Source organism: Artibeus jamaicensis, unplaced genomic scaffold (assembly GCF_021234435.1).
Source record: "Artibeus jamaicensis isolate MK-2021 breed Jamaican fruit bat unplaced genomic scaffold, CSHL_Jam_final contig_1028, whole genome shotgun sequence".
NCBI lineage: Eukaryota > Metazoa > Chordata > Mammalia > Chiroptera > Phyllostomidae > Artibeus > Artibeus jamaicensis.
This window is the reverse complement of record NW_026521201.1, coordinates 7326482-7350204: the sequence shown is the minus strand read 5'-3', so window position 1 is coordinate 7350204 and position 23723 is coordinate 7326482. Positions and strand designations below refer to the sequence as shown.

At 42.2% G+C, this 23723-nt stretch overlaps 1 protein-coding gene and 1 pseudogene across 3 annotated transcripts in view; one reads left to right on the top strand and one right to left on the bottom strand.

Annotated features, from left to right (window-relative positions):
* ADIPOR2 (adiponectin receptor 2) overlaps nt 1-23169 on the bottom strand; it is a 97988-nt gene extending 74819 nt beyond the window's left edge. The window contains exons 1-2 of one of the 3 annotated variants that reach the window (XM_053662712.1): nt 23003-23169; nt 21450-21497 (exon numbers count right to left, since the gene is read on the bottom strand). The gene's annotated coding sequence lies outside the window, so the exon portion shown is untranslated. Of the gene's footprint in view, nt 1-7733; nt 7819-21449; nt 21498-23002 lie in introns of those variants that run through there. The other 2 variants (XM_053662704.1, XM_053662713.1) reach the window with 2 other exon arrangements.
* LOC119045175 (interleukin enhancer-binding factor 3-like) lies at nt 5624-7170 on the top strand (annotated as a pseudogene).
* Nucleotides 23170-23723: the final 554 nt, after the last annotated feature.

Sequence of the window (23723 nt, the reverse complement as noted above, 5' to 3'; positions counted from 1 at the left end):
TGAGCTCTATGGAAGTCTGACAACCAAGGATTATTAAAGAAATCACATCCATTCAAATGAGTAGGAGGAACAGAGAAATGGAGAGGTGGAATGAGAGGTCCCACATCCACATGTAGTAGATAAAAATCGGGAGGGAAACCTCAGGAGCAAGGGATCCCAGCCCCGCACCAGACCACCCAGCCCAGGGTTCCAGCACCAGGTATGTAAGTCCCCATAACTTCTGGCTCTAAGAACCAGTGGGGGTTGGGGTTGAGGAAGGAAGAAACTGCGGGATTCTCAGATGTCTCCTCTGAAAGGGCCTGCCATGGACTTAGGACTTAATCAGAAGCACACCCTCTGGGCTCCAGCACCCAGGCAGCAGCTGGAAGGGCACCAGTGGCATACAGGGAGAAAGTGTCTGGCATCAGGGCAAATGCCAAAGGACAGCTTCCTCCCAGAAAAAACTCCAGAGGTCATGCAGCAGCCACTGTCCCTTTTCTGAGCCCTGCCACACACAAAGCCACAGAGCAAAGACTCCATATCTGAGACTCCATCAACCTAGTTCACACAGGTTGCCCCATCCCAGTGATTACCTAAGGGTCCATCCCATCCAACCTATGGGTGTGCTTTTAAATAGTAAAGCACATTGCTAAGATAGGGAATCAAAGCAGCTCTACCTAAACACAGAAACAAACACAAGGAGGCTTCCAAAATGCAGAGACAAAGAAACATGGCCCAAATGAAAGAACAGAAAAAAGAACTAAACAAAATGGAGATAAGCAACCTATCGGATGCAGAGTTCAAAACACTGGTTATTACAATGCTCAAGGAATTCATTGGGCACTTCAACAGCATAAAATAGACCCACACAGAAATGAAGATCACACTAAGATAAAGGAAAATTTACAGGGAGAAGCCTGGATGAAGCTGAGAATCAAATCAATGATTAGGAACAGGGGTGTCAAACTCATTTTCACCAGGGGCCACATCAGCTTCATGGTTGCCTTCAAAGAGCTAAACATAATTTTAGGACAATATAAATGTAACTACTCCTTAACTCGGGGCAAGAAGCTCTGTACTGCCCCTGGGTAGAAACAAGGTGCCAGGCCAGATAAAACTAGGTGGAAGGCCAGATTTGGCCCGCAGGCCTTGTGTTTGTCCACTGTGATTTAGAATATACAATCAGAACAGCAGGAAGAAAAAAAGAATAAAAAAACAAGGATAAGGCAAGGAGCCTCTGGGACAACTTCAAAACATATCAACATTCAAACCATAGGGGTGCCAGAAGAGGAGAAAGAGCAAGACATTGATAACTTATCTGAAAATATAATGAAAGAAAACTTCCTTAATTTGGTGAATGAAATAGATATCCAAGTCCAGGAAGCAAAGTCCCAAACAAGGGACTCTGGATGCAAAGAGGACCACACCAAGACATATCATAGTTAAATACCAAAGGTTAAAAATAAAGAGAGAATCTTAAAGGCAGCAAGAAAAAAGCAGAGTTACCTACAAAGGAATTCCCATAATACTGTCAGCTGATTTCTCAAAAGAAACTTTGTAGGTAAGAAGAGACTGATAAGAAGTATTCAAAGTGATAAAAAGCAAGGACCTACAACCTAGATTACTCTATTCAGCAAAGCTTTTATTCAGAATCAAAGGGCAAATAAAGTACTTACCAGACAAGATAAAGCTAAAGGAGTTCATCATCACCAAACCATTATTATATGAAAAGTTAAAGAGACTTGTTTAAGAAAAAGATTAGAGGACTTCTGGCCAAGACAGAGGCCTAAATAGACACACTGGCCTAAATAGACACACTGTGTCTCCTCGCACAACCAAAATAAGGACAACAATTTAGAAACAAAATAACAACCAGAACTGACAGAAAATTGAACTGTATGGAAGCGAACAACCAAGGATTTAAAAGAGACACATTCATCCAGATTGGTAGGCGGGGCGAAGTTCGGCAGCTGGGCAGAGAGGGGTCGCAGTACAAAAAGCGGTGGCACCGGGCATGCAAGTCACCCTGGGTGTGCAGGCAGCAGCTGGCAGACCCCGGGAAATGGGCAGACCCCAGGCAATGAGCAGACCCAGCCAGGCAGCGACTGCAAAGCGAGGCACTGCGAGCAAAAGTGACTGACTGGGCGGTCCCACATTCGCGAGCAGATAAACCAGGCAAAACTGGGGAGCAAGACAGACTGTGCAACTCAGGATCCCAGTACAGAGAAATAAAGCCTCAAAACATTGATTGAAAACACCTGTGGGGGATGAGGCAGCCAGAGGGACTCCCAGCCTCACAGGAGAGTTCATTGGAGAGACCCACGGGGTCCTAGAACGTACACAAACCCACCCACACAGGAATCAGCACCAGAAAGGCCCAGTCTGCTTGGGGGAAGCAGTGGAAGAACTGAAATCCAACAGAGCAAGCGCCATTGTTCCCTCTCGGACCCTGCATCGACATACGGCATCACAACCCAGCAACCGGGTTGCCCCGCCCTGGTGAACACCTAAGGCTTTGCCCCTCATACATAACAGGCACAACGAGACAAAAAAATGGTCCAAATGAATGGACAGATCAAAGCTCCACAGCAAATACAACTAAGCGACCAAGAGATAGCCAACCTATCAGATGCACAGTTCAAAGCACTGGTGATCAGGATGTTCACAGAACTGGCTGAATTTCGTTGCAAATTAGATGAAAAAAATGAAGGCTACACTAAGTGAAATGAAGGAAAATGCACAATAGTAATGGGAAGAAATCTGGAATTCAAATCAAGGGAGTGGACCGGAAGGAAGAAAACAATCAAACAGAAAAGAATGAAGAAACACAAATTCAAAAAGATGAGGAGAGGCTTAGGAACCTCCAGGACAACTTTCAATATTCCAACATCTGAATCACAGGGGTGCCAGAAGGAGAAGAGAAAGAGCAAAAAACCAAAAACTTATTTGATAAAATAATGAAGAACTTCCCCAATCTGGCAAAGGAACTAGACTTCAAGGAAGTCTAGGAAGCTCAGAGAGTCCCAAAGAAGTTGGACCCAAGGAAGCACACACCGAGGCACATCATAATTACATTACCCAAGATTAAAGATAAGGAGAGAATCTTAAAAACAGCAAGAGGAAAGGAGAGAGTTACCTACAAAGGAGTTCCCATCAGACTGTCAGCTGCTTTCTCAAAAGAGACCTTACAGGCAAGAAGGGGCTGGAAAGAAGTGTTCCAAGGCATGAAAGGCAAGGACCTACATCCAAGATCGCTCTATCCAGCAAAGCTTTCATTTAGAATGGAAGGGCAGATAAAGCCCTTCTCAGATAAGGTCAAGTTCAAGGAGTTCATCATCACCAAGCCCTTAGTAGATGAAATGTTACAGGGACTTATCTAAGAAAAAGATCAAGATTATTAACAGTAAAATGACAACGAACTCACAACTATCAACAACCGAACCTAAAAAAAACAAAAAGCAAAAACAAATTAAGCAAACAACTGGAACAGGAACAGAACCATGGAAATGGAGATCACATGCAGGGTTAGCAAGAGGGGAGAGGGAGGAGGAGAGGGGGGAAAAAGGTACGGAGAATAAGTAGCATAGATGGTAGGTAGAAAATAGACAGGGGGAAGGGCAAGAACAGTATGGGAAATGTAGAAGCTAAAGAACTTAAGACACATGGACATGAACTAAAGGAGGGGAATGTGGGTGGGTAAGGGTGTGGAGGGGAATGAAGGGGGGAAATGGGACGACTGTAATAGCATAATCAATAAAATATATTTAAAAAATAATCTTAAAGAAAAAGATTAAAACTATGAACTTTAAAATAATAAATTCACAACTATCAACAACTGAATCTAAAAAACTAAGCAAACAAAAAGAACAAGAACAGAATCGCAGATATGGAGGTCATCTGGAGGTTATCAGTTGCGGGGGAAGGGGGAGAATTGGGGAAAAGATGCAGAGATTAATTAAGTACAAATTGATAGGTACAGAACAGATAGGGAGGTGTTAGGCACACCATTTCTCCCAAAGAACTAAATGTATGACCCATGGAAATGGGAGGGAAGTGGGTAAGTACTGCCAGAGGGAATGGAGGTACCAGGTGGAGGGGCCAGAGGAGGGAAAAATTGGACAACTGTAATAGCATAATTAATAAAATATATTTTTAAAAAATAAGAGAAACACAAAAAATAAAATGTGGTTGAAAGAAATGACATTTGAGTAAAATCTATAAAATACAAGGGTAGGCAAAGGTAGGTTTACATCTGTTCATATGGAAAAATAGATAATACAAGAATAAAAAATAGGATGCTGACAAGACAGGTGAAGTACTGATAACCAAGGAAATCTGTCACGATTTGAGAAGATAAGCTACAGAAGAAGAAGTATAAGTGCATCCATTGCGAATTTTGTGAGTGATGCTCACCACATGATGTCAAAGCATCCTTCCATTTATCCAACCCAAGAGGAACTGGAGGCAGTCCAGAACATGGTGTTCCATACCGAGTGAGTTCTCAAAGCTGTGTCCAACTGAATCAATGAGCAGGAGAAAGGCAGCAGTGAGCATGCTGAGTCTTAGAACTTGGATGTGCCCTCAGAGGACACCACCAAAGAAGGGACCAGGGAATATTAGACAGAGCACATGACCTGCAGGGCATGATGCATGTTGGAGTAGCTGGACCTAGAGCTGGTGCTGCTATCCAAAAATGAGTCCACGACTGCCCTCCTGGACAAGATGGCTGACAACCTGACAATCTAGCTTACTGTCATTACAGAAGACAACAAAATACTTCCAACCTGCTGATGATGCTGCAATAGTGATAAAAAAACACAAAAGAGCCTCCGTTGTCCCTGACCATCCACCTGATACCCCCCATTGTCAAAGAAATAGAAAAATTATTAGCTGGAGAAACGCTATTAGTCAAGGACCTCCTGGACATCCTGGACAGGTAGAAATGCCTTGCTGACTTGGTGTCCCTCCAACACACCAACTGGTTCCAGGTTAGATCCAATGGGCTGCAATCATGTGCTATCGCCATCCAGGCCCTGAGTGACCTGTGCACCCACATGTCCACCTGAAGTCCTATAAGAAGATGGCCCCTTGAGCTTCTCTATGACAAGCCCATCAGCACAGCCAACACATACATGGGTGCTGGAATGCCTAGTATCAAGCATCATGATTCCAGATGGTTCTAGTATTTATGAGCCTGTGAAAAAGAAACCGCTGATGCTATTAGGCATCTAGACAGACAGCAATTGGAAGATTATCACAGAGTGTGCAGCACTGCAACTCATTGCATTTGGCCAGCTGCATAAAGATCCAAGTATGGATCCTCTGCCTTTTAAGATACCCAAGAAACAAAAGAATGAAAACCCAGTGAAGCCCTGTCCAGTGCTGGCTGAGCATCATCCTGCAAAACGAAAGGTTGCCAGTTCGATTCCCAGTCAGGGCACATGCCTGTGCTGTGGGTCCAGTCCTTCACTAGGGCACATGGAAGAGGCAACCAATTGCTGTTTCTCTCACACATCGATGGTCCTCTCCCTCTCTTTCTCTCTCCCTCCCCCTCTCTCTAAAAATAAATAAAACCTTAAAAAAAAAAAGAAAGAAACCCCAGCAGTTTAAATCCATCCCCCTATCCAGTACCACCTATGCCATTATGCCAATGAAACACCCAGTGGAGGAGGATGAAGAGGAAAAGTCTCCCAGCAAAATGAAGAGTCAGAAGAAAAGGCAGAGCACCCCCAGGCTATGAACGCCCTGATGAGACTGAACAAGCTGAAGCCTAAGCTGCAGTATAAACTTGTTTCCCAGGAGGGGCCAGTCCACACCCCAATCTTCACCATGTCTGTAGAAGTAGACAGAAGCAGGAGACTGTAGACAGTAGACATTCAAGGCCTCTGGACCTCCAAAAAGACTGCCAAGCTGCATGTGGCTGTTAAGCTGTTACAGGACATGGTCTTGCCTACAGAGACTCCAGTAAGGGTAAGGACTTAGCTGAGGAGAGAGGGGCCATGCCAGCCGTAGTGGCCCTGCCACTCATGGTAGAAGTTGCTTCAATCCCCAGTGCTGCCTCCAACTCAGATCCCACTGCCAAGCAGGGGCCAATCCTCACCAAGCATGGCAAGAACCCTGTCATGGAGCCTAATGAGAAAAGGTACGGCCTCAAGTAAGAGCTCATCCCAGAGATTGGTAGCAGCCACAAGTACTTTGTCACAGAGGTCAATGTAGATGCACAGAAGTTTCAAGATGCAGAAAGGTGGCAAAAGTATACACTGCCCTTGCTCCACTAAAGAAGCTATTCCCTAAAGCCATGCCCTAAAGCCAATTAAGAAGAGAGCACCTGTGCCTGTCGGAGGTGGACCAAAATGTGCTGCTGGACTGCATAATCCTGGTTTTGGTATGGGAGGCCCCATGCACAACGAAGTGCCCATACCCCCAAACCTTTAAGGGTAGGGAAGAGTAGGAAAACATCCGTGGCCAAGAAAGAGGATTTGGTGGTGCCAACCATGGAGGCTACATGAATGCTGGCACTGAGTATGCCATCTATGGGTATGGAGGCAACTTGGCAACAACTGGCTACAGTCAGTTCTGTAGCAATGGAGGGCATCCTGGGAATGCTGGTGGTGGTGGAAGCAGGAAAGCAGTGGTAGCGCCTCCTGTTTATAGCTCCTACTACCAAGGCAACAACTACAACCTCTCCAGAAAGATGCCAGGAATAGGAATCAGCCACATAAGGGCCAGCAAAAGCCCCCCTAGGGTTCAGGCTACTAATTCCACCCAGACCAGCAGCAGTCCTACAACCAGAGCCAATACAGCAACTGTGGCCCCCTGCGCGGAAAACAAAAAAGCCGTAGTCATAGCCAAGACAACTATTCCTCCTGCTCCAACTCCTACAGCTCCTCCAAAGGGCAGCTGCCGCTCCGACTACAGCTAGGACAGCAAATTCAACTACAGTGGTAGCGGAGACCAAAACAGCAGGAACAGCTATAGTTCAGGTATCTCACCTACGACCCAGGTTCACTGTAGGGGGGCTACACAGAAGGTTCTGCATTGGCTCCTCCTATCAAGGCAAACAAGGAATAATGGTCACATTAAACTATAATTCCCCAGTGTCCAGCCAGAATTACAATGGCTCTTCCAGCTCCTACCAGTCATCACAGGGAGGTTACAGCAGAAACAGACCACAGCATGAACTACAGATAAAGCCCTGAGAGTGAAGATTTGTAGCTTCTGCACTTACCCCTCCTCACTGTAAAATTCAATTTTATGCATCACAGTTAACATGTCTGCGGCCCCTCTAGGTCCCCTTGACCTACCCATCCATGTTGCCATGTTGTGATATACAGCTGGTGACTCTGTACATCACCTGTTCTGTAACCCATAGTTAGTTGTTTTGGGGACTCTACATCTTCAGGGATTTGTTAGTTACCATTACAACTAACTTTGTCCAAGTCAAGTTCTGAGTTCAGTATTCTTCTATTTACGATCAGTGTTAATTAACCCAGTTTGATTTGAAATAGTTACAGAAGGGATACTTCATCTGTTAATGCTATTGTGGAGTCAGTTAAACAAGCTTTCTGTACTTTAATGCTTTAGTGTTTCAATTTTATAAGTGAAAATTTTATTTTTAAAAACCATTGGAAAAGAGTGGTTTTTTTTTTTTTGTATGTGTGGATTCAGCTGAATGTAGACATATTAAAAAAAACCAAATAAACAAAAACACAAGAAAAAACGGTTTCACATGTGAACACACTGTTGCCCACTACCTGTATGCTCTATATCTGCATCTCTAGGTTCCTGTTCTGGATCAAGTAATCGACCAATCACATTACTCTGGTCCAGAAGTCACAAACTTGAACACATGAATCAGCCTGGTGAAAAATAAAAAGGCTATTACTGTGCTGAACTGAAACTGCTTAAAAGATTTACAACTCGAGCACACCTTCCCTGCCCGGAGCATGCCGGTGCCCTTCCCTTTCTTGCTCTTCTCCCCTTACAAACATCAGTCTCCTAAACTCCAAGGGACCTCACAAGACTTGCAACCAGAGGAGCAATGGGCAGCAGCAGCTTGTCCAGGGCAACCCAACCCCCTAAACTTGTCCCCAGAGCCCCCTTTTCTCTGACTTCCGATGAAAGGACAGTAGCCCTAGCCTGGATGACTTCTTTCCCATAACCTTTGTAAAGAAGCAAGAAGCCCTGCCCAGGCTATCTCATGTTGCTTCTTCTGTCCTAGGCCCTTCCTTGTTTCACTGCCCCAGCTTTAATATACTCTCAAAATTAAAAATTAAAAATTAAAAACAATTTATGTCCTGGCTGGTGTGGCTCAGTGGACTGAGTGCCAGCCTATGACTAGAAAGGTGGCAGATTCGATTTCCAGTCAGGGCACATGCCTAGGCTGAGGACCAGGCCTCCAGTTAGGGGCATGCAAGAATCAACCAACTGCCCTTTCTCTCACACATCAATGTTTCTCTCCCTCTCTTTCTACCTCCTTTCCCTTCTTTCTAAAAATGAATAAAATCTTTATAAAAAAAGACTTACAATTCAAGTTTACAATACACTTTGTTAAACAGCTCTATGTTAAATGCCTATGCATATGAAAAAATTAAATTAGATCCCTGCCTCACATCATATACCAAAAAAAATTTTTTTCCAGCCAGAAGAATCAAGACCTAAATGTAAAAAAAAGTCTGAAAATTTTAGAAAGAAATATGAGACTCAATGATCTCAGAGTATGAAATAGATTTCTTAAATAATACACAAACACAAACCATTAATAAAACTAACGATAGATTTGATAATCACTTTTATTCAAAACAAACCATATAAAAATTAACAGATAAGACACAGAGAATAGAAGATTTTTGCAATTCACTTATAAGACATAACCAGAATATAAAATTAACTCCTAAAATCAAATTATGACAACCCAATTGAAAAGGTAGGAGAGGGAACGGCCCATTCATGAAAACCTGAATAGTCACTCAACATTTGAAAACATGCTCTATCTCATAATTAATCAAAAAACTAAAATTAAGACAATGTGATATCATTTCACACTCATCTGATTTGTAAATATGTAAAAGATCTGACAATTTCAAGGATCATGCATGGTTTGGTAACAGCAAATGCTGATTCTAATGCTAAAAAATGCTAAGTGGTACAATTTGGGGAAGCAACTTGGCAATATTTCCATAACCTCCAAGCCAGTAATTCTATTTCTAAGTAATTTACCCTAGAGAACTTCATTTCAAATTTAGTACACATACAGACACACTGCAAAAACACTTATCCTTACTGCCTGCAATACAACCTGACATTGTCCCACCCTATTTTAATTCCTAAACTGATTTCCCAATCCCTTAATGGCTTCCAAGATGCAGTTTGAAAAACTTGACAAAGGCCTTAAATATGCACGCAAGGATTCCCAATCAGGAATGTTCAATGTAGTGACAAGAGAAAAAATTCTGAGACCTCCTAAAGTAAATTACAGCAGGTGGGGAGAGTGAGAGACAAGAGTAGTTAACCAGTTAACAGCTGTGGGCCAACTAACAATAGACTTGCTCACATTCCTGACTGTACCTTGGAGCTTTGAATAAACTTCTATAGGATGCCACAGCACCCTGCTTATGCATGAACTTCCAGGACCTGCCCAGCACCAATCAATAGTAAATATTCTTCCTTAAGGACTGTGCACCTTCCTTAAAAACAGCCTCCCTTCATTTTTCCCACCCACTTATCTGTAGCCAATACAAATTATTTCAAAACTTAAACCTTTCTTCCTCACAACATAATTTATATACAGGGGTGGGCAAAAATAGGTTTCCAGTTTGAAGTACACAAGTTGTTCTTGTATTACTGTATATTAATCACTGTATTATTGTATAATTATTGTATTGTATTAACTGGAAACTTACTTTTGCCCACCCCCTGCATATAAAAGATCCTATGAACTCAAGGGCAGAGGACATGCTGCCTTCTCCATCCAGCCCTGCTGACGATGGCTTACGCTGCACCCCCAGGACCTGTTCTTTCCTGGCCAGCATTTGGCTCAATAATCCCTTTCTTTCAGAAAAGCTTTCTGCCATGAAAAGATTCACAGAACACTCATCCTTACTACCTGCAATACAATCTGATACTTTTCTATCTAGTATTTTAACAGTGGCATTGTTTTTAAGGAAAAAAATGGAAACAATCTAAATACCTATCAACATGAGAATAAATTTAAACTGGCTGTATGTATAGTTACAATAATGTAACTATATATAGCAGATAGATGTGATGACAATAATAAAGTTGAGCAATATGAAAACTGCCATTTTTGTGGGTAAAAATGGTAAAAGATCAACTTCATATGACCCTAAAAAGCAAGTTTCGTAAAAAAAAAAAAAAAAAACAAGTTACAGAATAGGCAGAAAACTGTTTCCATGAAGTTTGAAAATATGTGAAACAGTATTATAATCTGTAAATATATTCCTATGACATAATTACATAAAAACAGGCATTAGGAATGTTCAGCAATATTCAGGATAATCATTACTTCTGGAAAGTAAAATATAATCCAAAAGATGCTTCAATTGTATTTTCTCTTTCCACTTTTTCTTCAAAAAATGGGAAGTATGGGAAAATGTTCAGATTTAGATTTGATTTATTTATTTTTAGAGGGAAGGGAGGGAGAAAAACATCAATGTGTGAGACACATGGATCTGTTGGCTCTCCCACCCCCACTGGGGACCTGGCCCACAATCCAGGCACAGACCCTGACTAGGAATCAAACCAGCAACCTTTAGGTTCACAGGCCAGCACTCAATCCACTGAGCCACACCAACCAGGGCAGAATGTGTTAAGATTTAATATAGTATGATGGATATATGGATGTTAATTATACTGAGTCTTTATTCTGTATGTTTGAAATATCATAAAAATAAAAAAGTTTGTGTTAGCCAAATAAAACACACATCTGCAACCTAATTCAAAACCAACTCCCTCACAAAATCTCTTTCCTTAGCTTAAAATGTTAATGTTCAGCCCTCAACTTTTTAACTAGGGCCTCTAGTCAAAAACAAAAATAGCACCCTGGCTAGTGTAGCTCAGTGGATTGGGGGCCAGCCACTGGATTGGAGGCCAGCCTGAGAAAGGTTGCCAGGTTGACTCCCAGTCAGGACATATTCCTGGGTTTCAGACCAGGTCCTCGGCTGGGAGCATGCAAAAGGCAACTGATCCACAAACCTCAATGTTTCTCTCCCACTCTTTTGCCCTCCCTTTCCCTCTCTCTAAAAATAAATAAATAAAATATTTTTTAAGAAAAAGTAGAACAAATCAATGTTTCTTCCTCCCTCCCTTCCTCTCAAAAATCAATAAATTAAAAAAAATTAATTCTATTGTTCTGTGATCATCCATTAAAAAACTTCAAAGTGTCCTTTCTCATAGGTATTTCCCCCCTGCCTGAGGATATTTTGGCAGCTTCCAGAATTTAGCTTCCTTTTTCCTCTGTCAAGACTTACTGTATGTCACCTCTAATACATGGAATACTCCAAAACAGGAAAGTCAAAACCATGGGTTACATGAAACAAATCCCCTATGTAATCTGTTCCTTAATTTCCAAAACGGAATATGAAAAGTAATCAGATAGGTTAATTATTGCTAAAAATAGGTCCTAGAATAAAAAGCATTAAATAAGGAAAATATATAATCATTATCTCATTAAATAAAGAATGAGCTAGAGAATATACACCCAGATGACAAATTTATACTATAAATGTTCAAGTTTATATTCCACAAAGATTTTGAAAAGGTTATTTTTAACAAAGTTAAAACACTTTACTCACTAGTAACCCCAACAGAACAAGATCCAATTTAGGTTTTAAATAGACTGTTTAGTCAAGACCTGCTAAATACCAAGGCTGCTATTCGATATGAAGAAAGCTGTATATTCCGTACCCTCAAGAACTAGACAGCCACTGAATAGTCACCGGATCTTATTTTATTTTATTTTTTTATTAATTTTTTTTATTGATTATGCTGTTACAGTTGTTCTATTCCCCCCTTCATTCCCCTCCACCCTACCCCCCGTCCCCACCATTACCCCCCCTTTAGTTTATGACCATGTGTCTCAAGTCCTTTAGGTTCTATATTTCCCATACTATTCTTGCCCCCCCAATCTATTTTCTATCTACTGTCTATGCTACTTATTTTCTGTACCTTCTCCCCCCTTCTCCTCCTCCCACTCCCCTATTGCTAACCCTCCCTGAGATCTTCATTTCTATGTTTCCACTCCTGATCTAGCTGTCCTTTTAGTTTCCTTTTGTTTAGCGGAAGTGGCAGATCGTACTGCTTTCAAGCTCCAAGTAGGGAATCTAAACAGAGGAGCAGCTCTAAAGGAATACTCAGAAGAACAATTAGAGAATGTATGCCCCACCTAAAGTAATTCTAAATTACTTCCGGCAAAGATGGAGGCATAGGTGGAAACATAGTGCCTCCTCCCACAACCAAGTTTAAAGACAATAAAGTTTTAGTAACAAAAAACGCAGCCAAAACAGAAAATTGAACTGTACGGAAGTCGGGAAGTTCGACAACAACGAACCATCAGTCCAGACTGGTAAGAGGGGCGGAGTCAGCAGCAGAGCTGGGTCGGCAGGAGGGATCAGCTGGACCCACCCAGGAGCTCAGGAGCACAGGAGTGCAGGCATTGGTTGGCGGATCCCAGGCGTGGGGTGGCAACGGGCAGACCCAGTGAGGGTGCAAGGTGGCTGACTGACCACCATCACATATTCACGCACAGATAAACCAAGCAAAGGAGCAAGCAGTGAGACAGACCACTCAGGCCAGGGCCCCAGCAAGGGGAATTAGAGCCTGAAAGCACCAATTGGAAAGACTTTCGGGGTTGAGATGCCGGGAGAAGCTCCCAGGTTCACAGAGAGTGCATTGGAGAGAACCACAGGGTCCTGGAGGGTGCACAGGCCCACACACCTGGGAACCAGCACCAGAAGGGCCCAATTTACTTGTGGGAAGCAACAGAGGGGGCAGAAATCTGAGAGAGAGTGGAACAAATGCCATTACCCCCCTCTGACCCTACCCCCACATACAATATCACAATCCAGCAACTGGGTCATCCCACCCTTGTAAACACCTAAAGCTCCGCCCCTCATACATAATAGGCCCGACCTGACCAAAACTTTATGGCTCAAGCACAAAAAGAGCTCAAAGTCCCAGAGCCAATAAATCTAAGCGACCAAGAGATAGCTAACCTTTCAGATGCACAGTTCAAAACACTGGTAATCAGGATGCTCACAGAACTGGTTGATTTCAGTCACAAATTAGATGAAAAAATGAAGGCTATGCTAAATGAAATAAAAGAAAATGTACAGAGAACCAACAGTGATGGGAAGAAAACCAGGACTCAAATCAACAGTGCAGACCAGAAGGAAGAAACATTTGACCAGAACAGATAAAGAAACAAGAATTCAAAAAAATGAGAAGAGGCTTAGGAACCTCCAGGAGATCTTTAAACATTCCAACATCCAAATCATACGGGTTTCCAGAAAGAGAAGAGGGACAGCAATAAATTGAAAACTTATTTGAACGAACACTGAAGGAGAACTTCCCCAACCTGGCAAAGGAAATAGACTTCCAGGAAGTCCAGGAAGCTCAGAGAGTCCAAAAGAAGGTGGACCCAAAAAGGAACACACCAAGGTACACCATCATTACATTAGCCAAGATTAAAATGAAGGGGAGAATCCTAGAAGCATCAAGAGATAAGGAGACAGTCACCTACAAAGGAGTCCCCATCAGACTGTCAGCTGATTTCTCAAAAGAGACCTTACAGGCAAGAAGGGGCTGGAAAGAAGTATTCCAAGTCATGAAATACAAGGACCTACACCCAAGATTGTTCTGTCCAGCAAAGCTTTCATTTAGAATGGAAGGGCAGATAAAGTGCTTCTCAGATATGGTCAAATTCAAGGAGTTCATCATCACCAAGCCCTTATTATATGAAATATTAAAGAGACTTATCTAAGAAAAAGAAAATAAAAAATATGAACAGTGAAAGGACAGCAAACTCACAGTTATTAACAACCACACCTAAAACAAAAGCAAACTAAGAGGACAGCTAGATCAGGAGAGGAACCATAGAAATTGAGATCACATGGAGGGTTACCAACAGGGGAGCAGAAGAAGAAGGGAGGAGAAGGGAGGAGAAGGGAGAAGAAGGGAGGAGAAGGGAGGAGAAGGGAGGAGAAGGGAGGAGGAGAAGGGAGAAGGAGAAAGGGAGGAGGAGAAGGGAGAAGGAGAAGAGAGGAGGAGAAGGAGAAGGGAGAAGGAGAAGGGAGGAGAAGAAGGGAGGAGAAGGGAGAAGAAGGGTGGAGAAGGTACAGAGAATAAGTAGCATAGGCAGTAGGTAAAAAAATAGACAGGGGGGAGGGCAAGAATAGTAGGGGAAATATAGAATCTAAAGAACTTGTGACACATGGACATAAACGAAAGGGGGGAATGGTGGGGGAGGGGTGTGAGGGTGGGGGGGAATAGAACAACTGTAATGGCATAATCAATAAAATATATTTTTAAAAATAAAAAGAAAAAATAATTAAGTAATTCTAAATTATATCTCCCAGTGAGACAGAATATTTTCCAAGAAATGTTTAACAGCCAAACAGATCAAGATTTTTTTTAAAGGTGGCAATGGCATGTTGACTCTAGATCTCACCAACACCCACATTTCTGATGAGAGTTTACACTGCTGTGACCTTTCTGGATGGCAGTCAGGCAATATACATCAAAATGAAAAACATATCAACCCAGTAATTAGATTCTTAGAAAGTTACTCTGAAGAGTCATTAGCAGCAGCCACTACCCTCTATCCTGCCCACCTCTGCATCTCTTGAGAATGTACTATTGCTTTTTACTCTAATAAATCTTGCCACCAGCACTTTAATAAATACAGTCATTAGCATGCAGTAATTGTACATGCAAGGCACATGTACAATATACAATAAATTTAAACACACTAAATGTACAGCAATGGGAACACTATTAAATTACGATATACTGCCCTGGCTGGTGTAGCTCAGTGGATTGAGTGCAGGCCTGTGAACCAATGGATCACGGTTTGGTTCCTGGTCGGGGCACATGCCTGGGTTGCAGGCCAGTTCCCAGCAGGGGACACATGGGGAGCAGCCATACAATGATGTTTCTCTCCCTCTCTCCTTCCCTTTCCCTCTAGAGATAATTAAATACAATCTTTAAAAAAATTATGGTGTACTCCCTCAGTAAAATACCAAAGAGCTAATTAAAAAGACCAGATAGATGCAGATGTACTGACATGGAAAGTTATTCATTATTATTATTTTTTTAAGCACACTATAAGACAAGGGCTGTTTCCCCCACACCTGGAAGCATAGTTCCAAACTACAGCCTGAGAAGGGCTGGCTGGTGTCAGTGGTGAGGTTTTCTGAGAATTGCTCACTGAGCCCATCTGTAGCCAACATGCCCAGCAGAAACAAACACAAGCCACACTGCCACCTACATCACTTACAGAACTAATAAATGGGACCCTCTCACCTACACTGAGGAGTTTCTACAAGAGTAGAAAGCTCCCTATAAATCCAATCTGGAGATTTTCAAATTGCAACCAAAGACACCTGCAAAGTACTGACAAAGCTAATGATGTTTATGGCACAGATTGGTCGCTGCTGCCCAAAACATCTGTAACTGTTGGGAACTGTTCTGCCTGGTTTCGGAACTGTAACTACCCCCCATGGCTAAGAAGCGACCTCCGGAATGCAAGCGACAAAGAGATAAAGCTTGTCTCGGGTAGCAAACACTGCCTCAGCTTATTCACCTGCCCCCAAAGCATGGTCAGCTAGTCAGAGACGGGACGGGACGGGTAAGACTCCTCAGAGTGGGGGGCAACCTAAGCCAGACACAATCACTTGGGAGGCCATAATGGAAAAACTCAGAGGGCAGCAACAAAGAGGGAGCAATGGACCCTCGCCCCGCAGCTATTCTGGCATAGCCCGAGTCCCCATGTCCTCTGGGAGAAACACTTCCTAGTTCTAATCCACTTAAGCCTGAAACACTGTGATGGGGAGGAGGTGCAGCTCCTTGCCTTGCTAGGGCAGTATCCGGGGTTATCTGGCATAAGAAAGAATTCCTAAAAGTCCTGTGAAACCTGCTTTGCTAGGAGCTCTTTCATTCATATGTTAAGGGTCCGAGCAGGAAATGAGTATGTCTCCCTAAGTTTCCGCAGCCTCCTTTCCTGACAGACACTGACTCAGATTAAGCCGTCAGATTTCTTTGAAATGTTATCTACTGTTTGATCCTTGCCGCCCTGTATTCCTGTGTATTATAACCCAATAAAAGCCCCTTGAGGAAAGGACTCTGGGCCTTTTTCCTGTGAGAAACTGGCCACCTCTCCTCCCCAAGCAGATCATGTCTTGGTAGTGTTACTTTCATCCGCGGCAGATGGGGGCACTTGAGGGCAAAGTCGCCCCCACATACAACTTTCCTCGAGAGCAGAAAGATCTGCCCTCCTACAATTACACTACACTGTCTTGAATCTAGATCTTACAATAGCAATTTGCAAAGCTCTGATCTCACTGAGAAGAATCTCATCAATCCATCATTTGCTAGAGCAACTTCTACACTGTGCTTCTACACTGCCACAGAAGCATCTAAAACCTTACAAACTCATATTGTGACTGGTGCGAATACAAGCACAAAATATAAGAATAAAGTATCAAAAATACAAGAATCACAGAATTTCAAGTACATATGTCAAGAAACAGCAATGCAACTGCTCTCAAGGTATCTTTGGGAGTGACAACTGAACTTCACAGAAGAAAAATGCCAAAAATGTCACAACTGCATGCTTCTCTAAGGTCACAAATTAGATGCTGTCTTGAAATTCTTGTTCATTCTAAAAAAGAATGAACAAGAGGAACAGGACAGTAACTTTATGCTACTACAGTATGCCACAGGGCATAAGGACTCCAAACACAAGAAAAGGTTGAAAACATGAAAGCGCTTCAAAAACAAAAAGAAAAAGCAGGTGTTTTTCACCCATCCGTTAGATTCATAATCTCCAAGAGTTTCCAAAATAACAACTAAAGCAGCTAACAAGCTCTAAGGAGGTACTATAAGTAACGATGATGCTCACAAACTTTGTAACCAGATTGGTGGGAACTCATGAGCTTTTTCTAATGTCTACCTCTTCATGCAAAGGTTTCTGCAGCAGCACCCAAATAAAGAGAAGTAACAAGATCTGTTTGCTGCACAAACATCTCATCACATGGTACTCCTCAAGATCATTCAGTCGTTCAATGAACATGACCATGGCCTCCCATTTGGTTATGGACAAGAACTCTGGGGAAGACATGACAGTAGAAATCAGTGCTACAAAAAATGATGGCTCAGACTTCTGGCCAAGATGGAGGCATAGGTAAATACACACTGTGTCTCCTCAAACAACCAAAAGAAGGACAACAACAAATTTAAAAACAAAAAACAACCAGAACTGACAAAAAATCAAGTGCATAGAAGTCCGATAACCAAGCACTTAAAGAAGAAACATTCATTCAGATGAATCCAGATGAGGAGGGGCAGAAAGGGATAGCTGGGGTAGAGAGGATTCACCATTAACACAGTGGCTGAAGAACCTGGGCAGGCAAAGCAGAGGCTGGCAAACCAAGCAGTTCCACATCTGTGTACAGCTAAACCAGGAGGAACAACTGGGGAGACACAGACTAAGCAACCCAGGGTTCCAGCCTGGGGAAAAGCCTCAAAACCTCTGACTGAAAAAACCTATGGGGGTTTTGGCAGCAGGAGACATTCCCAGTCTCACAGGAGAGTTCACTGGAGAGACCTTCGGGGGCCTAGAACATACCCAAACTCACCCACCTTTGAATCAGCACCAGAAAGGCCTGATTTGCTTGTGGGTAGCAAGGGAAGTGACTAAAAGCCAGCAAGAGTAAAGCAAGCGGCATTCTTCTCTGACCCCTCTCCCACATACAGAGCCATAGCGCAGGGTTACCCCACCCTGGCAAATACCTCAGGTTCTACCCCTTCCACTCCTTACCACCTAACAGGTGCACAAAGACAAAAATATATGGCCCAAATGAGAGAACAGATCAAAGCTCCAAAGATATAACTAAGCAACAAAAAGAGAGCCAACCTATTCAATGCAGAATTCAAAACACTGCTAATCAGGATGCTCACAGAAATGATTGGATATGGTCACAAAATAGAAGAGAAAGTGAAGGCTATGCAAAGTGAATAAAGGAAAATATATAGGGAACCAATGGCGAAGGGAAAGAAACTGGGATTCAAATCAACAATTTGGAGCACAAGGAAGAAATAAACATTCAACTGGAAAAGAATGAAGAAACAAGAATTCAAATAAATAAGGATGGGCTTAGGAACCTCTGGGACAACTTTAAACATTCCAACATCCAAATCACAGGGGTGCCAGAAGAAGAAGAGAAACAGCAAGAAACTGGAAACTTATTTGAACAAATAATGAAGAACTTCCCAAATCTTGCAAAGGAAACAGACTTCCAAAAGTCCAGGAAGCTCAGAGTCCCAAAGAAGTTGGATCCAAGGAGGAACACACCAAGACACATCATAATTACATTACCCAAGGTTAAAAATAAGAGGAGAGAATCTCAAAAGCAGCAAGCGAAAAGGAGACAGTCACCTACAAAGGAGTGGCCATAAGACTACCAGCTGATTTCTCAAAAGAAACCTTGCAGACAGGAAGGGGCTGGGAAGTAGTATTCCAAGTCATGAAAGGCAAGGACCTACATCCAAGACTGCTCTAACCAGCAAAGCTTTCATTTAGAATGGAAGGGCAAATAAAGTGCTTCCCAGATAAGGTCAAGTTAAAGAAGTTCATCATCACCAAGCCCTTATTATATGAAATGTTAAAGGGACTTATCTAAGAAAAAGATCAGTAAATATGAACAGTAAAATAAAAACAACTATCACAACTATCAACAACCAAACCTAAGAAAACAAAAGCAAAAAAACTAAACAAACAACTGGAACAGGAATAGAATCACAGAAATGGAGATCACAAGGAGGGTTATCAGTGGGGAGGGGGAGGGGGGAGAATGGGGGGAAGGTAGACAGGCAGAGGTGAAGAATAGTATAGGAAATGGAGACATCAAAGAACTTATATGTACGACCCATGGACATGAACTAAAGGGGTGGAATGTTGAGTGGTGGAGTGGTGCAGGGCAGAGGGGAAGGGGGGAAAAATGGGAGAAGTGTACTAGCATAATCAATAAAATATATTTTGAAAAGCAAAAAATAATGGCTCAATGACAAATAACTACCTGGACACACAAAGATAAGAATATGATAATGTCTGCTAGAACTGATCCAGTGAGTCTGAACACTGAATCCTCAACTGTTGCAGAATTCCAGAGTAAGGCTACAGATGCCTTGATAAAATCAAGAGCACAAGAATACAGGCTTTAGATGCTGAAGATTACATTCCAGGAACTTAAGTTCTGGATGCTGAGGAAGAGAAAGCCAGGAACAATAAAGATGGCTGGGAAAATATCAGTCTCAGTGAGGGGGATGATGGTGATAGTAAATGGGTTCATTTGGACCACTCTTCCAATGAAGAACAAGAAATCTCTAAGAAGCTGAACAGCTGCAAGGAAGAGCCAGAATATCCAGTTAAAAAAAATTACAAGCATTACTTTAGAGAAAAGCAGCTGGTACTAGAAGACAAACTTTTGAGAAAGATTAAAAGAATGAAGTAACTCCCAAGCAAGTTTCCCATTCCAAGGAGAATGCTAACTTAATCTGCAAATTTGTGAATTAAGAATGTTTATTTACACCAAAAAGTCCAGAAGTACTATTATTTTGAAAACTACCCCCAAAATCACAGTGCTGAACAATGACTGGTCTGATCTCATTTTTTAAAAAAAAACTCTGCAACACCAAAAAATAAGCCTTAATATAAACTAAATTTTAATGAATAGCAATGCAACAGTATTGGTTCATGAACTGTAACAAATATGCCACATTAATGCAAGATGTTATTAATAAGGAAAAATGAGGAATGGACAATATGGGAACTTTCTGCGCTACCTGCATAAATTTCTGTAAATATAAAACAACTCTAAAAAATTAATTTTATTTAAACCTGCATATGTAGACAGATTTGCAATTGTTTATTTGTAAAGGGAAATGGAAAAAGTGAAATGGAAAGAACATAAGGAATTTTTACATAATATACCTCTGGACTGTCTAAATTTTCTACACTGAACAGCACTCTAAGGAGAAGCTCTGTAGCATATTGTGAGTCTCGGTCCTGAAATCGTATTACATGATTTCAAATCCCAGCTCCACTATTAACAAGCTAACAAATTTGGGCACTGAATCTCTCTGTGCCTTAGTTTCCTCATCTGTAAATAGGGACAATAGCATGTGTACCCATAGAACTGTTATAACAGAACTGTTATAGGTATTATATGACTTACTATATGTAAAGTGTTGGAAAATTAGTACATAGTAAGTGTTCAATAAATGATGTCCACCACCACCACCAAGTATATATTATTATCAAGCATCTATTATTCCTAATTTTTTAAATCTCTGGCTAGTAAGACAAATCATAAAAACTTGGTTCATCAAGTAGAGGATCTTTGATGCAGAAAATACATATGTATTCAATTGCCAAATAAAAATAACCTGAGATTTTTTAAAGCAAATTACAAATCAACAATTTGAGCCAATTTATATAAAAATAATCACTCTATACATTCTATAAGGATAATCACAAAAACAGACCCCTCTGAGTGATTCTGGATAATTTTACTTTCTCCTTTTTACTTTTCTGACTCATTTTAATTTTCTACATAGAATGTGCATCATTTTTAATAAAATAAAATAGTACTCAGGTAACTTTTTCTATTAAGGGCCAGATAATAAATATTTTAAGCTCTGCAGGCCATATGGGTCTATGTTGCAATTACTCAACTCTACTGTTGCACCACAAAATAACCATAGACTATATCTAAATATGTATGTATATTTACATGTATGCATATGTTTGCATATGACTATGTCCCAATAAAAAATTTACAAGGCAGCTGGCAGGATTCGGCCCACAAGCTGTTAGGTTTGCTGATGCCTAAAATGAAAAATAAAACAAAATCATTTTCATTTTGGAAAATAAACTGTGATTTATGCCAAAGAAAGAGCCTCAGCTATACTGATATTATTGATGGAAAAAAATCACTTATTAACTCATACAAGTCTAGGAATAGAAAAACATTCTGGAAATTCTCCTGTCATCCTTACTGCCCCAGTAATAAAGAGAAAATTTTCCTGAAGTCTAAATAAAAGCATACACAGGTGGGTGGGCAGTTAAAACAAAAGTTAAAAGAAATATGCCCTTCATATTTAAATTAATTTGAAATTTTTCAAATCTCCACATGTGTGGAAGTCCTGAGTACTAATGAAATTATTTTACTTACAGATCATCATAATCACCACTCCTGACAAATTTCTGAGAATGAAAACACCTATGAACAACAGCATCAGAAATGAAATTAGAAATTAGAGTGAAGTGAAACAAAATTAAATGAAATTTGAAATTAGAGTGAAATGAAAAATTAGAAAAGAAAATCTTTTTTTAATATTTTCTTTATTTATTTTTGGAGAGAGGGGAAGGGAAGGAGAAAGAGTGGGAGAGAAACATCAATGTGTGGTTGCCTCTCATGCATCCCCTGCCCGGAACTGGCCTGCAACCCAGACATGTGCCCTGACTGGGAATCGAACCGCGATACTCTGGTTCACAGGCCCGCGCTCAATCCACTGAGCTACGCCAGCCAGGGTAGAAAAGAAAATCTTAAGAAACGCTAACAGAGTAAGTGTCAGAGTCTGGTAAACAGACATAAAGGTAGCCCTCAGTATGAGGGCACTTCAAAATTCAGGAGTGACAAAAGTGTATGATCTGCGCCCCTCCCCCGCCCCTGCAACAAAACAAAGTCTTAGCCATAAAGGAATTATTTTTAACATTTCTTTGAGAAGAGTTTTGTGATCAAATTATCTTAAATTTTATATTTCTTGAAGTTTTAAATGCTGTGGGATGCTGTTTTTGGAAGAGGTACAACGAGAAAAAACACTAATGCCTGAGAAATCCAGAGTCTAAAAATAAGAACATTAAAAACCATTCTACTTTAAAAAAAAAAAAAAAAGCCAACAGTCTGCAATGAAGTCAAATTAACCAGTGGACATCCCATGTGAAAAAATCTCAGGTGGACATTTGAGTTTCTACCAAAATTCACTGTTGGGACATCACGTTAAGTTGTTAAAATTCCAGAGGCAAACGTTTAAATAAGGTCAAAAGCCAGGGGGAGGGGAAAAGTACCTATCATTTTTCAGCCCAAACTCTCTCACAGACCTTCTAACACTGATTTAAATCCTGTTTTCAACAAGTTTTAGAAGCAGCACAGGGACAAAAAAAAAGCCCGATGGGGCTTGGGAAAACGGGCCCCTAGTTACTCTGCCAAAAGGCTGCCCTAAACGCCACCACCTAAGAAGAGAGGAAAATCTTCCTACTCCATATACTGTCAAAGTAGTGAGTACTGAGCAGAACCCATTCGAAGTCTGCACCCCAAAAATTCCTGAAAGTGATAGAAGGGACGGAAATGAAGAATCGGAGGGTAGATTCCCTCCATGGGCAGGAAGGACAGACAACTGCACACCAACAGAGGAGAGCTAAGAGTCTCTGGACCCTCTGCTAGGAGAGGCGAGGCTGACGGTGGGTGGGTGCCAGGCTCAGGGGACAGCGGTTGAAAGGAGGACCAGACCCAGGCCCCTCAGGGTACTCCGCGCCACCCACCAAACTGCACACTGTCCGGAGCGCCGGGTCACGGTAGAAGGCCAAGCTCAGGGCTGAGACGAGAGCGAGCTTCTCGGCCCACGCTCGGACACTCGCCCCCTCAGCCGTCACCTCCTCCCCAACCTGGGGTGTCTACCTCTTCGCCCGGGGGAAACGGCACTCACACTCCAGAGACACACTCACCTAGAGCTTGTCGCTGCCAGGCCACAGGTCTCGAACTCCTCCAGAACCACAGATGAGGGGAGGGGGAGGAGGGGGGGGCCCGAGGAGGGAAGGGGCCCAACCCGATGGAGCCGTGCTGCTGCGCGCCGCTGTGACACCGAGAGTGACACCCTGCGTGCGCGCCCGCCTCGACCCGTGACCGCCTCCGCCCCGTCGGCCCACCCCGACAACCTCACGTCGCAGTGACGTAAATCGCACAAGGCAGGGAGATCCAATAAGACCAGACCGGGAACGCAGCCGCACTGGCCAAAACCAGAAACAGCCTGACAAAGTAGAACCTTGGTGCATGTTGGGAATTGTGGTTCAGCCAGGGTCTGAATAAAAACAGTGCTGAGCGTTAAGGAACCGAAGGAAAGCGCTCCACCGGACGCTCATAAAAATTCCCTTCGTGTTTTCCCTCCCACTGAAAAGGGAGGGAGTTTAGATTGGAAGAAGGGGTGGCCGCCCTAGTTCGTGGACGCTTTTACCAGTCTCTGTGGGGACGGGTTACTCACCTCGGAAGGAAGCCAAAATTTAGGGATTCAGGCTAGATCGTGTGTTTCTCTGCCAACGGCCAGTTGATAGGTCATCTGTGAAAGCTTCGGAAATAAATCCGAAAGCATTAATCAAGTCTTTCCGAAAACAAAAGCGTTTGCCTTTCAGGTATTAAGGTATTATGATTTATGTCCTATTACTTCTCAAA